This window comes from Cervus elaphus, chromosome X (assembly GCF_910594005.1).
Source record: "Cervus elaphus chromosome X, mCerEla1.1, whole genome shotgun sequence".
Taxonomy (NCBI): domain Eukaryota; kingdom Metazoa; phylum Chordata; class Mammalia; order Artiodactyla; family Cervidae; genus Cervus; species Cervus elaphus.
Genome location: NC_057848.1, coordinates 113213523 through 113225339, shown reverse-complemented (window position 1 = coordinate 113225339; position 11817 = coordinate 113213523).

Genomic DNA, 11817 nt, shown 5'->3' with positions numbered 1-11817 from the left:
TTAATGGCTGCTCGGGCCTGGAGGTGAGTTGGAGGTGAATGGGAGTGACTGCTAATGGGTACAAAGTTTCTTTTTTGGGTGATTAAATGTTCTAAAATTAGATAGTGATGATCACATAACTTTGGGAACTATGCTAAAAAACATTATATTGTGAACTTTAAAAGGGTGAACTTTATGGTTTAAATGATATCTCAAAAGAGCTGTTTTTATTTATTTATTTTTAAAAGAGCTGTTTTTAAAAAGAAGAAATCCAGAAAAGATCCTGGAAAGAAATACACCAAAAAGTCAGCAAACTGTTAACTTTGAGTTGTGGGGTTTTGTGAAGGTGATTGTTATTTTCTTTTCTTCTACTTTATAGTGTTTTCCATACATTCTACAATGAACATGTAATTAAGATCAGACACTTCATGCTTTAAAACATCAAGGAAGAAGAGAATTAACATGTTCTGAGCACATGTTATGTACTAGGTAGGGTAACCCCCACAGTATTCCTGTCAGGTTGTTATTTCTTTTTTCAACATCACCAGGGTGACGGGGGGGAAATGAGACGTAAGGATTCACTGTCTTTCCTCATTCTCTCCCCCTTTCTAAAAAAACTTCTTGGGTTTTCTGGCTTCATTTGGGGACTTTGGTTTGTTGAACTTGTAGTAATGACTAAAGGAAAATTGAAAGAGACTTTGAAAGTTAGGACTGATTTATAGTAGAGCAGAGAGTAACCAGAGAAAGCAAAGAAGACTCTGGGGAAAGATCAGAAGAGAATAGAGAAAGAGAAGATGTGTCAAGGGTTGAACATAGAGGGAATTACCATGTGTAGAAGGATGGACTAGATTCTGGGTGCCTGGATTTTCTAATCATTCTGATCTCAGCTCAGACATGGCCTCCTCAAAAGCCCCATGATGTTCTGATGCCCACTTCTGAAGGAGCCGCTCTCACCTCTATCTCCATCTTGTTCCATCCCATTACCCTGTGTTATCTTCTCCATAGTATTGATTACTATCTGAACATGTCCTGTCTTCTTTCACTGGGGTGTGAGCACTGTTCCAGAAGCAGAACCTCCTCTGGCTTGTTCAGTGGTCTGTTGCTGGACTGGGAACCAGGTCTGGTAATGTGTGGTGCTCAGAATGTGAGAACTGTGCTTTCTGTTATCAATTCATTGACTCCTCTCTCCTCACTTATCTCCACTTTTTCTAATGTTCATCCTTCAAAGCTCCAGTCAAGACCCAGCAACTACTGAAACTCATATCTCTTGGCTAGAAGTGAGCCCTTGACCTTGACACATGAGCCCTCAACTACTCTCATACTGGTCTCATAGGCTCTTTGATGTCAAGGTTCATTTTTTATACATCACAACAACACATTTTACTGAGCTTATTTGTGTGTGCATGCCATAAAATCAACACATGAGAAAAATAGTCATTTTAGACAGATAACTTATGAAGAAAATTTGAAAAGGTAAGATGATGACAATGTAAGATGATGAAAACGGTTGGAGGAATGGCACTAATTTCATCCGAATAGTTGGAGAAATTTCTCTGAGGAAGTGACAATTGAGCTGAGATTTGACTTGAATCTTTCTGTTTCTCCCACAATGCCCTATATATTGCATTTTCTGACTGACAGACCATGGAGTGTCAGGAGTGGAAGTTTCCTAAAGGTTCTTTAGTCCAGGTCCAATCTTACATAGGTTTCATCTCCTGATAGTAAGCTGCTGCTCCCAGGTAGGGTAACCTGTCTCAAGGCCCCCAAAGTTTCCCACTTCAGTTGGTTCTTCAGACACCCTTATGAACAGCTATATAACCAACATTTTCTAGGCACCTTTTATGTGCCAGACACTTCCATACCCAGTATCTTACTTACCTCTTGCCTAGTAGTACTACTATTATTATTCCAATTTGAAAGATGAAGCAAACTCAGAGAGTTTATGTAACTTGCCCAAAGTCACACTGCCAGCAAGTGTGTAGTGAATGTGCCTAACGCCAAGACTGGTGCACCTTGCTATTATCTCTTGCTCTCCCATTATTCTGAAGTTTAAACTATCTTGTTCAGGCTTTGAGATTCCTAACTTTGGGATTGGCTTGATTTCATTGGAGCTATCTCACTAGAGATATCAAGTTAACCTTTTCCATCAACTGACCCTTTAGAGACACCAAGGTTTACTGTCTTTATTTTTTGTAATCATTACATGAAGACTGAGATCATGTCCGACCCCAAATGTTCCTGGCTGGACAGTCTGATGCCTCACTCAGGATCCTTTCTCTAAATCTGGGACTCCCTCATAAACCCTGTGTGAGAGAGAGACAGAGAGAAAGACAGAGAATAACAGACTGATGCTCTTTACTTGCCTGGTGCCCAGGCTAAGAGGTCATTCTGATCCCTATATTGTGGCTACTTCTACCCCCAACCCAATCCTTAAATCTGCTGAGTCTGTTCTATTTCCCCTTCTACTTTCTTCAGGGGGTCAACACTGGTATCTGCTCTTTTGTGCCTCAGAGAGGAACCTGTTAATCTCCTATATCTCCTCCCTCCCTCAGCCTCCTTTTCAGTCTCAGCTATGACCAGCTGCCCTAGAGGTGAAAACAGGGAGCAGGAGCCCAGGATTTGGGAATCTCTGAACCACCACATTATGAGGGGCGCACGCCCTCGTGTGTTCGCCTTACATAAATTCAGCCTGAGATTACAACCTAAGGCCCTGCTGGCAGAGCTCTCTTTCACTGACCTGGCCAAGGATCCTAGCCTTTCTCTGGCCTGCCTATGCCAATGCCTCCCAGGCGTTTGAATCAGTCTAGGTCTTGGGGACCCCATCTGGTCTCACTCCAAATGGAACACCTCCTGGTTGTTTTCCCCTTTCTCTCTCTCTAACAACTGTAACTGTGCTGTGCTCAGTTGCTCAGTCATGTCCGACTCTTTGCCACCCCAGGCTCCTCTGTCCCTGGGGATTCTCCAGGCAAGAATACTGGAGTGGTTTGTCACGCCCTCCTCCAGGGGGTCTTCCATACCCAGAGATCCAACCCAGGGATCCAATCCAGGTCTCCCACATTGCAGGCGGATTATTTACCATCTGAGCCACCAGGGAAGCCCAAGAATACTGGAATGGGTAGCCTATCCCTTCTCCAGGGGATCTTCCCAACCCAGGAATCAAACCAGGTCTCCTGCATTGCGGGCAGGTTCTTTATCAGCTGAGCTACCTAGGAAACCCAACAACTGCAACTACACAATAATAATAGCCACTTTTTGGCAAGCATGTAATATGGGCCAGGGGTTTATATTCATCAGCTAGTTCAAGCTTCACAGCACCCTGATAGGTAAGTGATATTTTCTCGGTACATGATAGGCACTTGTGAACGAATTAATGGTTTCTCCCCAATTCATCATAGGGCCAACAGAAGCTTAGGGAAGTTACAGAAGTAATGGGTCAGAAACAGAATTGAAACCCAAGCCTAACTGACCTCAAAGCCTGGCTCCCAACAGTCATATCAGGATGCTTCTAAAACAACTGAAACACTATGAATTCCAGTTCACAAGCCTGTTTGAGGGAGAAGCTGATGGATGTGGTTAGGAATACTGTATTTTTTTTTCATTTATTTTTATTAGTTGGAGGCTAATTACTTTACAATATTGTAGTGGTTTTTGCCATACATTGACATGAATCAGCCATGGATTTACATGTGTTCCCCATCCCGTAAAGTCACACAGCTAGTAAGCAGGCACCACCACTTCCTTGTTTGAGTGTGGGCAAGTTGCTTGACTTCTCTGTACCGCAGCTTCCCTATTGGCAAATGGAGATAATAATAGTAACAACCAGAGGGTTGGGCTGCTTTAATGAGATAATATACATGAAGGGCCTAGCATGGAGCTTGGTATATGGTAATTACTCAAAAAATGTTTATGATGGTGCCTGAGACAAACACAACATGACAGCCCCTTCTGGCACCTTCTCTCTGTCTTGTTCCTTACTGCATTCCTTCCACCCCTTTATTCACTGTACTGGGCTGAATGTGGCCACCACCATGTCCATGTCCTAATAGTTAGAACCGATGAATATTGTCTTATTTGGAAAAAAGATCTATCTTTGTAGATGTGATTAAGTTTAATGATCCTGAGATGAGGAGATCATCCTGGATTATATGGGTATATTCTAAATTCAATGACGAGTATTCTTATAAGAGAGCGGCAAAGGGAAATATGGGTATCAGTATTTAAGTATTGTGAACTTCCTATTATAGTATTTAATTTATGGGATATCAAGAAAAAGAGCAAATAGCTTTCAAGAACTTTATTTCCTCCTCTGCAGAAGGGGTCAGTGTGCTTTGGGTGGTAGGAAGGATAGTTGTATTATGTTGGCAGAAATATAGCCTTGTTGTTATCTTTATCTGGAGATTAAGTATGGTTTAGAGATGAATATGGGTGCCAAGTAGACAAGTGGTGGGTGGGTTGCCTTGCGAGGGCATGTCTGCTTCTAGAGGAAGACCACTGTGCTTCTGCCCAGAAGTGGGCCCTGGGAGGCTCTTCTGGTAGGGCTGAGATTTCCTGCAGGAAGCAGTTCTATTCTGCTCTAATATGAGGAAAATGGGTAATCAGAGTCATAGAAGCCTGTACCTTATTGCCTGGCTCTAGTCATTTCAGTCTGGACCATTTTAAAAGCAGGTGTTGCCAATCCACTTTAGTCATAATCCCTTCATGAAGTGCCCTTGGAAGACACCTGCAAGCTCTGTACCTTGGAGAATGTGCCTGGGAAATGGAATAGGCTATCTGCTTTCCAGAGTTGTCAAATCCAAGCCAGGGCCTTGGGAGAACCAAGGTGGTGGTTGCAGGTAAGGGAGGGGGGTTGAATCACCTCAGACTCCCACAATAGGTTCTTTTCCTTTCCAGTCTGGGCAGGTATTCTTCACACCAAGGACTACTAAGAACTAAGTGACTAAAAGAGAGTCTCAGGTGAGTGGCTTACATGGGGAAGGGAAGAGGATAGAGTGCCTTGATTTCCAACATCACCAGGCTGGAGAAAGGCAAAATGGCTCAGGGAGGCCACAGACAAGAGTAAGGTTCAGGTTGATGGGCCCTCTACTCAATGGTGCGTGTTGACCTGGGATGGTTTGCTATCAGATTCTAGCATCTTGTAGCCTCCCAGGGGAGGCCCAGCAGTGTTTGTGAACTGACTGACCCATGTTTGTTCCTGAGAAGGTCTATTTTACAGATAGCAACCTCTGATGGACCCTCCTTCTGCGGGCCTGGATTCTTAACTTTTTTAGGTGTCCATTGTCTATAGGAGTCTCCTAGTCGGCTCCAGGCTCCTTAGGTGACAGTAGCTGAGAGATTGCCCATATTGGCTGAGCTGTCTGTCTTTCTGCCAAGTGAGCAAACTGGAGAAGTGCCCCCAAGACAAGAGAGAGAACAAGGAGGATAGATGCAAAGCCAGTTTCTCCATGCTCCACAGAGTTACAATCTTTGCTCTGCCCACACCATGCCATGTTGTCAGGGACTGCATCATAGTCATCCCTGTGTCCCTTACAGGAATAAAGGCAGTGTCTAGTATGTAGGAGATGGAGGCACCTGTAGCTTTGAGCCAGAGAGATCTGCATCAAACTTCAGGGCCTGTCAAATACTAGACATAAGATGCTGTTTGGGTCACTTAACTTCTGAGAATGCCAGTTTTCTCACTGGAATATAAAATGACTTTGAATGAGAGATTAGATACAAAGTACCTGGAATGTAGTAGGTGCTCAGTAGATGGTACCTGTCACCACCATCACCACTATCGTCATCACCAAAACCATTAGAATTTATTGTGCACCCACTGCATGTCAGTCTTGATGCTTGGCTTTGATGCAGAAGATAAAGGAAAAGCAATCAGTGATTTCTGCCCCAGGTTAGCATGTAGTGGGAGAGCTCAGATACACAGTAATATTGGAAATCCAAGTGCTGATCAGAGGCACACAATCAGGATATGGAGATCAAAGGAGAGAACAGATCTGCGGGCTCGGGGCTTCTAGGAAGGCTGCCCAGAGGAGGCAAGTGCTATGGTAGGCCTGGATAGATTGAATCTCTAGTACTTAGAGGAGGAAGGGGAAGAGAATAAAGGGGTTCCTGGCTTAGCTCAGCCCAGGCCAGCACCTGAAGCTGGCAGTATCTTCCATCTTCCTTCAGGCTGTTGGGGGCCAGGCCCAGTACTGCAAATACTGGGCTGGCCACTGGGGGTCGACAGAGATTGAGGAATAGGGAGGCTACTTGGGAGAGGAGATTTCCTTAGCGACTACCTCTGTGATTGAACAACCTGCCTAATGTCTCATTTCCCTTCCTCTGAAATTCCCTCCTCCTTCCTCTGCTGTCTATAGAGCCCTAATCCCCCGAGACACTCTTAGTTCAGAAGCCCTAATCCCCCGAGACACTCTTAGTTCAGAAGCCCCAGAGCTTCCTGACTTCCCCACCCCTGCCCAGAACACCAACCCAAGGAGGAAAATTCCCTCCCTCTCCACATCCCCACCCCCATCTCCAGTTCTTCTGGCTAAGGCCTGGGGCTGCCATAGTCTCTGCTTTGTGTCCAGGAGAGCAGCTGTGAAAGAAAAACAAGCCAGGCCAGGGAGATTTATGTTCCTCTGAGGAGGGGGTGGCTTCACTGTGAGGAAGATTCTGGGTGGTTTGTCAACTGAGGCCTCACCCAGCCCCAACTTGGTCAGCACTTGGGAGGTGGAGGTATGGCAGGGGTGGGGTGGAGGAGGTTGGTTGGGAGACTAAAGGCTTAGAAAGAAATTGGACCTTCCCTGGGAGGTACATTGAGCCTGGGCACTGGGGTCTTGATGATTAAAGATGAGAAGAAGGTCTCTAAACCAAGCTGGACTAAGTAGAGAGTGGGGAGTAGAGGTTTCAATGTCAGAGATCCTTGCTTGGTTGGCTCAGGGGCAGCTGGAGGGTAGTGGGCCTGGGTGCCATATATTTGCCTTTGGTTATCTGGCCAGTTGTGTCCAGTCCCTTATCTAGCCTCAGGATGTTCCATGGGCTCATGACCTTTCGACCAGTAGGCTTGGGTTTATCAGTCGAGAAAGCCCAGACCTGACCCTTTAACCATTTTTTTTTTTTACTTCACTGAAAAACTATGATTACGTATTGCTGACCCTTTAACCTTTATGGTAGGTTGGGAGATAGGAAGTTAGTTCATAGGCTAGTGAGGGGTCAGAACTAGGAGGGCTGGAGAGAGGAGGAAGCACTGCCTCTTCCCTTGGTTCCTCAGGTTGTTCAAATATTTGCTCTGCTTTGGGTGTTCCTCCAAGGGAATTTTATTCCCTGTGTTTATGGGGCCTGACAAGTCCAGTGTGTTCTCTAAGGAGCCAGGAGCAGGACTGGGCAAAGATGCCATGTCTGCAGCCAGCATTGTCCTCCTCTGGGCTTACTAGTTCTCTGAGATGGGGACTAAGCTGGTTAGTGACAGATGGGGACAATGGCTGCTCCCCACCCTGAATTCCTGAGCCCCTGACAGTGATGAATGGCCCAGCCCCTCTTTGCACATTCCCCAGGTAACTGGAGTGAGGGAGTGACAGGTGGGCCAGGCTGGAGTGCTACAGTTTCCCCTATAGCTGCCCTCCCTGGGGCCAGAAAGCAAGGGCAGGAGGGACTGTTAGAGTAAGCTGAACCCAGATCAGTGACACACAGGAGCTTAGGTATATCCAAAGATGAGACCTCTAAGGAGCCAAGGGTTCCAGCTGCAGTCCAGAGCCTGTGCTCCCCGCCGTGCCACCCGTAGCCATGCGCTGGCCCTCAGATCCCCTGTTCTAGGCTCTTTTCAGACACAGGGGAAGGTCATTTGCCTGTGTGGGCCCAAGGGCTTTGGACAGATTTCTAGGAGTTCAAGGTAGGATAATGAGGTGCAAGGAGGGGATAAAGAGAGAGGGAGGGAGAGGGCAGGCCTATCTCAGGAAGAGAAGGTCTCTTATCTCTGGTGTCATCCTGCCAACAGCATGATCTGGAACCAGGCTGACACCTGGAAGATCAAGTGCACATACCCATAAACCAGGCTTGAAGCTGGGGCAAGGACCAGGGATTGAATGTCTGGTTGAACTCTTGGCTTCTGGGACCACCCCTTCTTTCCCCAGCCACTGGGAATTGCCATGGCTACAGGGAAACTAGACTAGCAGGGCTTACCCACCTGGGACTTGGTCTGGGGTGTGGTGCAGCCAGGAGAGGGGTGGGAGGAAGAGTAGGAAGGCTCCCACCCTGGGCTTGCCCTGAGCCTGACCCAGAGATAGAGTGATTTGGGAAAAGCAAGGTGTTCACTGGGGAGGGAGGACAGCCTGAGCTCAACATAGACCCCAGGTGGTCTCTGCTAGAGGGCAGTGAAGGCAGAGGAAGACCAGGAGAGAAGCGGCTAGTGGGACAAAGAAGTTGGCTGGGTAAGAGAGGGCTCTGCAGGCTGAGGGTGGTAGGGGCAGGGGATGCAGCCTGATTGAGGCTGGAGCCTCAGTTTTCTCTTCTCTAAAATAGGCCTATCAGTATCAATCTCAGGGATGTTGTGAGAATTAAACAAAGACAGCATAGCACCAAGGGTGAGAGTGCCCAGCTACGGTGCCTGGCATACAGATGGGGTTCAAGAAACACAACTCTCCCTCTCCCTGTAGGGATCAGTTGTGTATATCTGTGAAGAGGATGCAGGCAGAGGCTGTGGGTCTTCAAGGGGACAGACAGGAGGATTGGGGTAGGCCAGAGATGACTGTAGACAGGAGAGAGGGCTGCTAGCCTCATGGAGTAGTCCCAGCTGGCATCACCCCAGGCCTCAAGGCAAGCTTCCTGCCCTCTGACCCTTCACTGTACAAGGTCCACACTTTGACACATATTCCTTTCCAGGGCCCTGGAGTATCTGAGTAGAGTCATGTGTCTAAGCTCAAGTTACACAGTTCTATGGCCCAGGTTTGAATCCTGACTCTTCTTCTCCCTGGTTGTGAGGCTTTATGTGAGGAAGTTCACTTCTCTTGTCTCAGAGTACAAAAAAGACAAGGAAGGGTCAAGGACAAGGGCCATGGTAATAAGAGAGGGGGTGTGAATGTTCATGAACATGGACAGGACAGCCCCATGAGAAAATGTGGAGGCTAGACTCTACGTCCCGTAGGGGTAGGAACCAGGCCTGTCAGCTGGTGCTGTGTGAATCGATAGGCAAGGAAGACAGTGAGTTCATATATGAATATGTACATGTGTGAGAATATGAGAAGAGCTAAAAAATGTGCGTGTGGCACATAAAGCATGTGTGAACGGGTGAGAACATGTGTGACTGGGAATGAGGGTGTCTCTGTGGGAGGCTCTGTGGAGGAATAATAGTTTCCATTTAGTAAGCGCCATGGTGGGCTGGCTGTGATGTTTAGACCTTCCTGTGCATTATCTCACTCCCCACTCAGCACAGTTCCATGAAGGAGAGATGATCTCCAGGTTACAGAAGAGTTAACTGAAGCACACAGGGGAAGCGACTTGACCAAGGAGACACAACTGATAAGCAGTGAACTCTATGGCTCTGAAGTCCATAACTCCATGCCTCCCGTGGGTGTGGGAAGCTGAGTTCTCTGAAGCTCTCTGGGGGGCTGTTATGATACCTGAGGCCTCCTGCAGCTGCCAGCTGTTTTTTGGCACCCCTGGGTTCAGAAGGCCCCTACATACAGATTTCCATCTGCTTGGAGATTCTTGAAGGCAGGGCTTGGTGGGATTCCTCTTTGGATCTCAGCTCAGAGGTAATCACAGGATCAGTGCTCAGGAAACCCTGGTGGACTTTAACCCTGAGGGGTGTGTGTGTTCAGTGACACTGATCTGGGAGGCTTGGGAAGGTGTGTGACTGCCACTAGGATAGTGAGTTTGGATAAGAGAGGGTCCACATCCCCCACATCCTGACTTCCTTTTCAGCTTCCCTGGGGAGTAATTTTCCCTACCTTAGGGGGCATGAATCACTACATAAGAGGCCCTGCTAGGGTAGGGCAGGAGCTGGGATCCTGGAGTCATTGGCCCTGGCTGCAGCATGGAATAGGCCCAGCCCTGCTACTGAGGCTCCAATAGGCAGGTTGAGGCAGAAAGGCTGCACCATGACCAGCGGTGACCAGTGTGTGGAGCAGGCCTAGACACAGAGTCCTCTCTTCTTTCCTCTGTGCCCTCCCCACCCAGGATGTGGTCTTAGCACACTCAGGAGCTGCTGCTGTCTTCCCAGGCTTCCCAAGTCTGGCAGCATAGCTTCATCTGCCCTATCCCCCACCTGATCAGCCCCCCACCTGGGCTCACCTCCCGAACGGCACTGGGCATATTAGCAGTGGAATCTGAGGCTGGTTCTGGGATTGACGGTGGGTGACTTTAGCTGGGAACTTGGGGATGTGGCCAGGGACATAGATGAACTTCCCCAGGCCTAGAAACCCCTCAGAGGACTGTGAGTGAAGAGTGGAGTCCTGGCCATCCTGAAGGTTGCTGCTTTCCAGGCATGAACCAGCTTTTAATCAGGAATGAAGTAAGTAAGCAAGTAAGCAAGAAGAGGGGCTGGAAATGTGGTGACTCAGTATGGTATAGGAAACTGGGCACAGGCTTAGGAGACAGAGAAGTCTGGGGCCAAATTCTGCTTCTACCATCAATCAGCTCCATGACCTCAAATGAGTCACTTCCCCTTGAGCCTTAGTTTTCCCTCTTACGTAAAATAGGGATCATGGAACTCATTTCAAAGGATTGTGAAGGGAAATGCCTCTACCATGGTTCCTAGAACATAGTAGGCACTCAGTAAGTGGCAAGTTGTTTTCCATCCTCAGGTTTTGCTGTCCTTCCATGCCCTTTGGACAATCCTAGTCTCCAACTTGGTTTATTGGTGTGTCCCTGCACCTTATTCTTGTCTCTCCTTGCTCACACCCTAATAAGGAATCCAGGAGGGAGGTGAGAGACCCTAAACAGCTCCTCCTTTTCTATTTCTATCCATCTCATCCTCTCATCCTCTAGGCCCTGTTCCTGAAAGTGAGAGTAACCCACTTCCTCTCCTGGAAGTGAGAATAACCCACTTCCCTCTCTTTGTTTCCCCCAAATATAGGTCTACTCTATGAACCAAAGAGGTCATCAGAGGATCCAGTGAGAAAGTCAGTAACTCAGCCTCCTCTTTAAGTGAGAGAAGGACAGGAAACTGTGTAAATGGCAGAGCACTTCGGGAATGTTGCTAATTATCTCCATAAAGCAGCAGCAAAGGGATTTTAAGTCCTCGGCAATCCCTGAGCCAACTCCAAACTCAGATCTTCCTCCTAGTGCTCTCTCTTCCTCCCCATAGGGGACCGCGGTTCTAGCCAAGGCCACTACCCTGTCCTGGGTCTTGCGCTCGAGCGCGTGTGCCAGGCTCGTGTGTGCCACGCTCCTGTTAGAGTGGGCACTCTCAGTCGGTCCCAGGCGCCGGCAGTGTTATAAAAGTCCAGTAGGGGGAGACATTAGCATGTGGGTACATCTGTTGAGGTCCGACGAGGGAGAGTGGGTCGGACCTGGAGGGTCTGAGCTATGGGATTGAGCCAAAGTTATAAGCAAAGAAGCGAGGAGGGGCGGGGAGAACAGGCCAGGGCTGGGAGACAAAGACCCAGATGGCGAGCCTGGGAGGCGCTGGAGTCTGGTGTGCTGGGGCCAGGGCATCTGCTTTTGCATTTTCTAAAGGTGCCTCTGCCCTATAACCTTTCCTCTTTGCGTCATTCTTTATCGAGGTGCCCTCTCATTCCCGCTGGCCGATCTCGGGGCCTTGCCCATACCTTCAGACAGGACAGGACTCGAAATCTGGGTTCCTGGTGTCCCACAAGGCTCTTCTCCAAAGTTGAGATTTCCAAGGCCTAGTCCCCAGGAGCGAAGAAA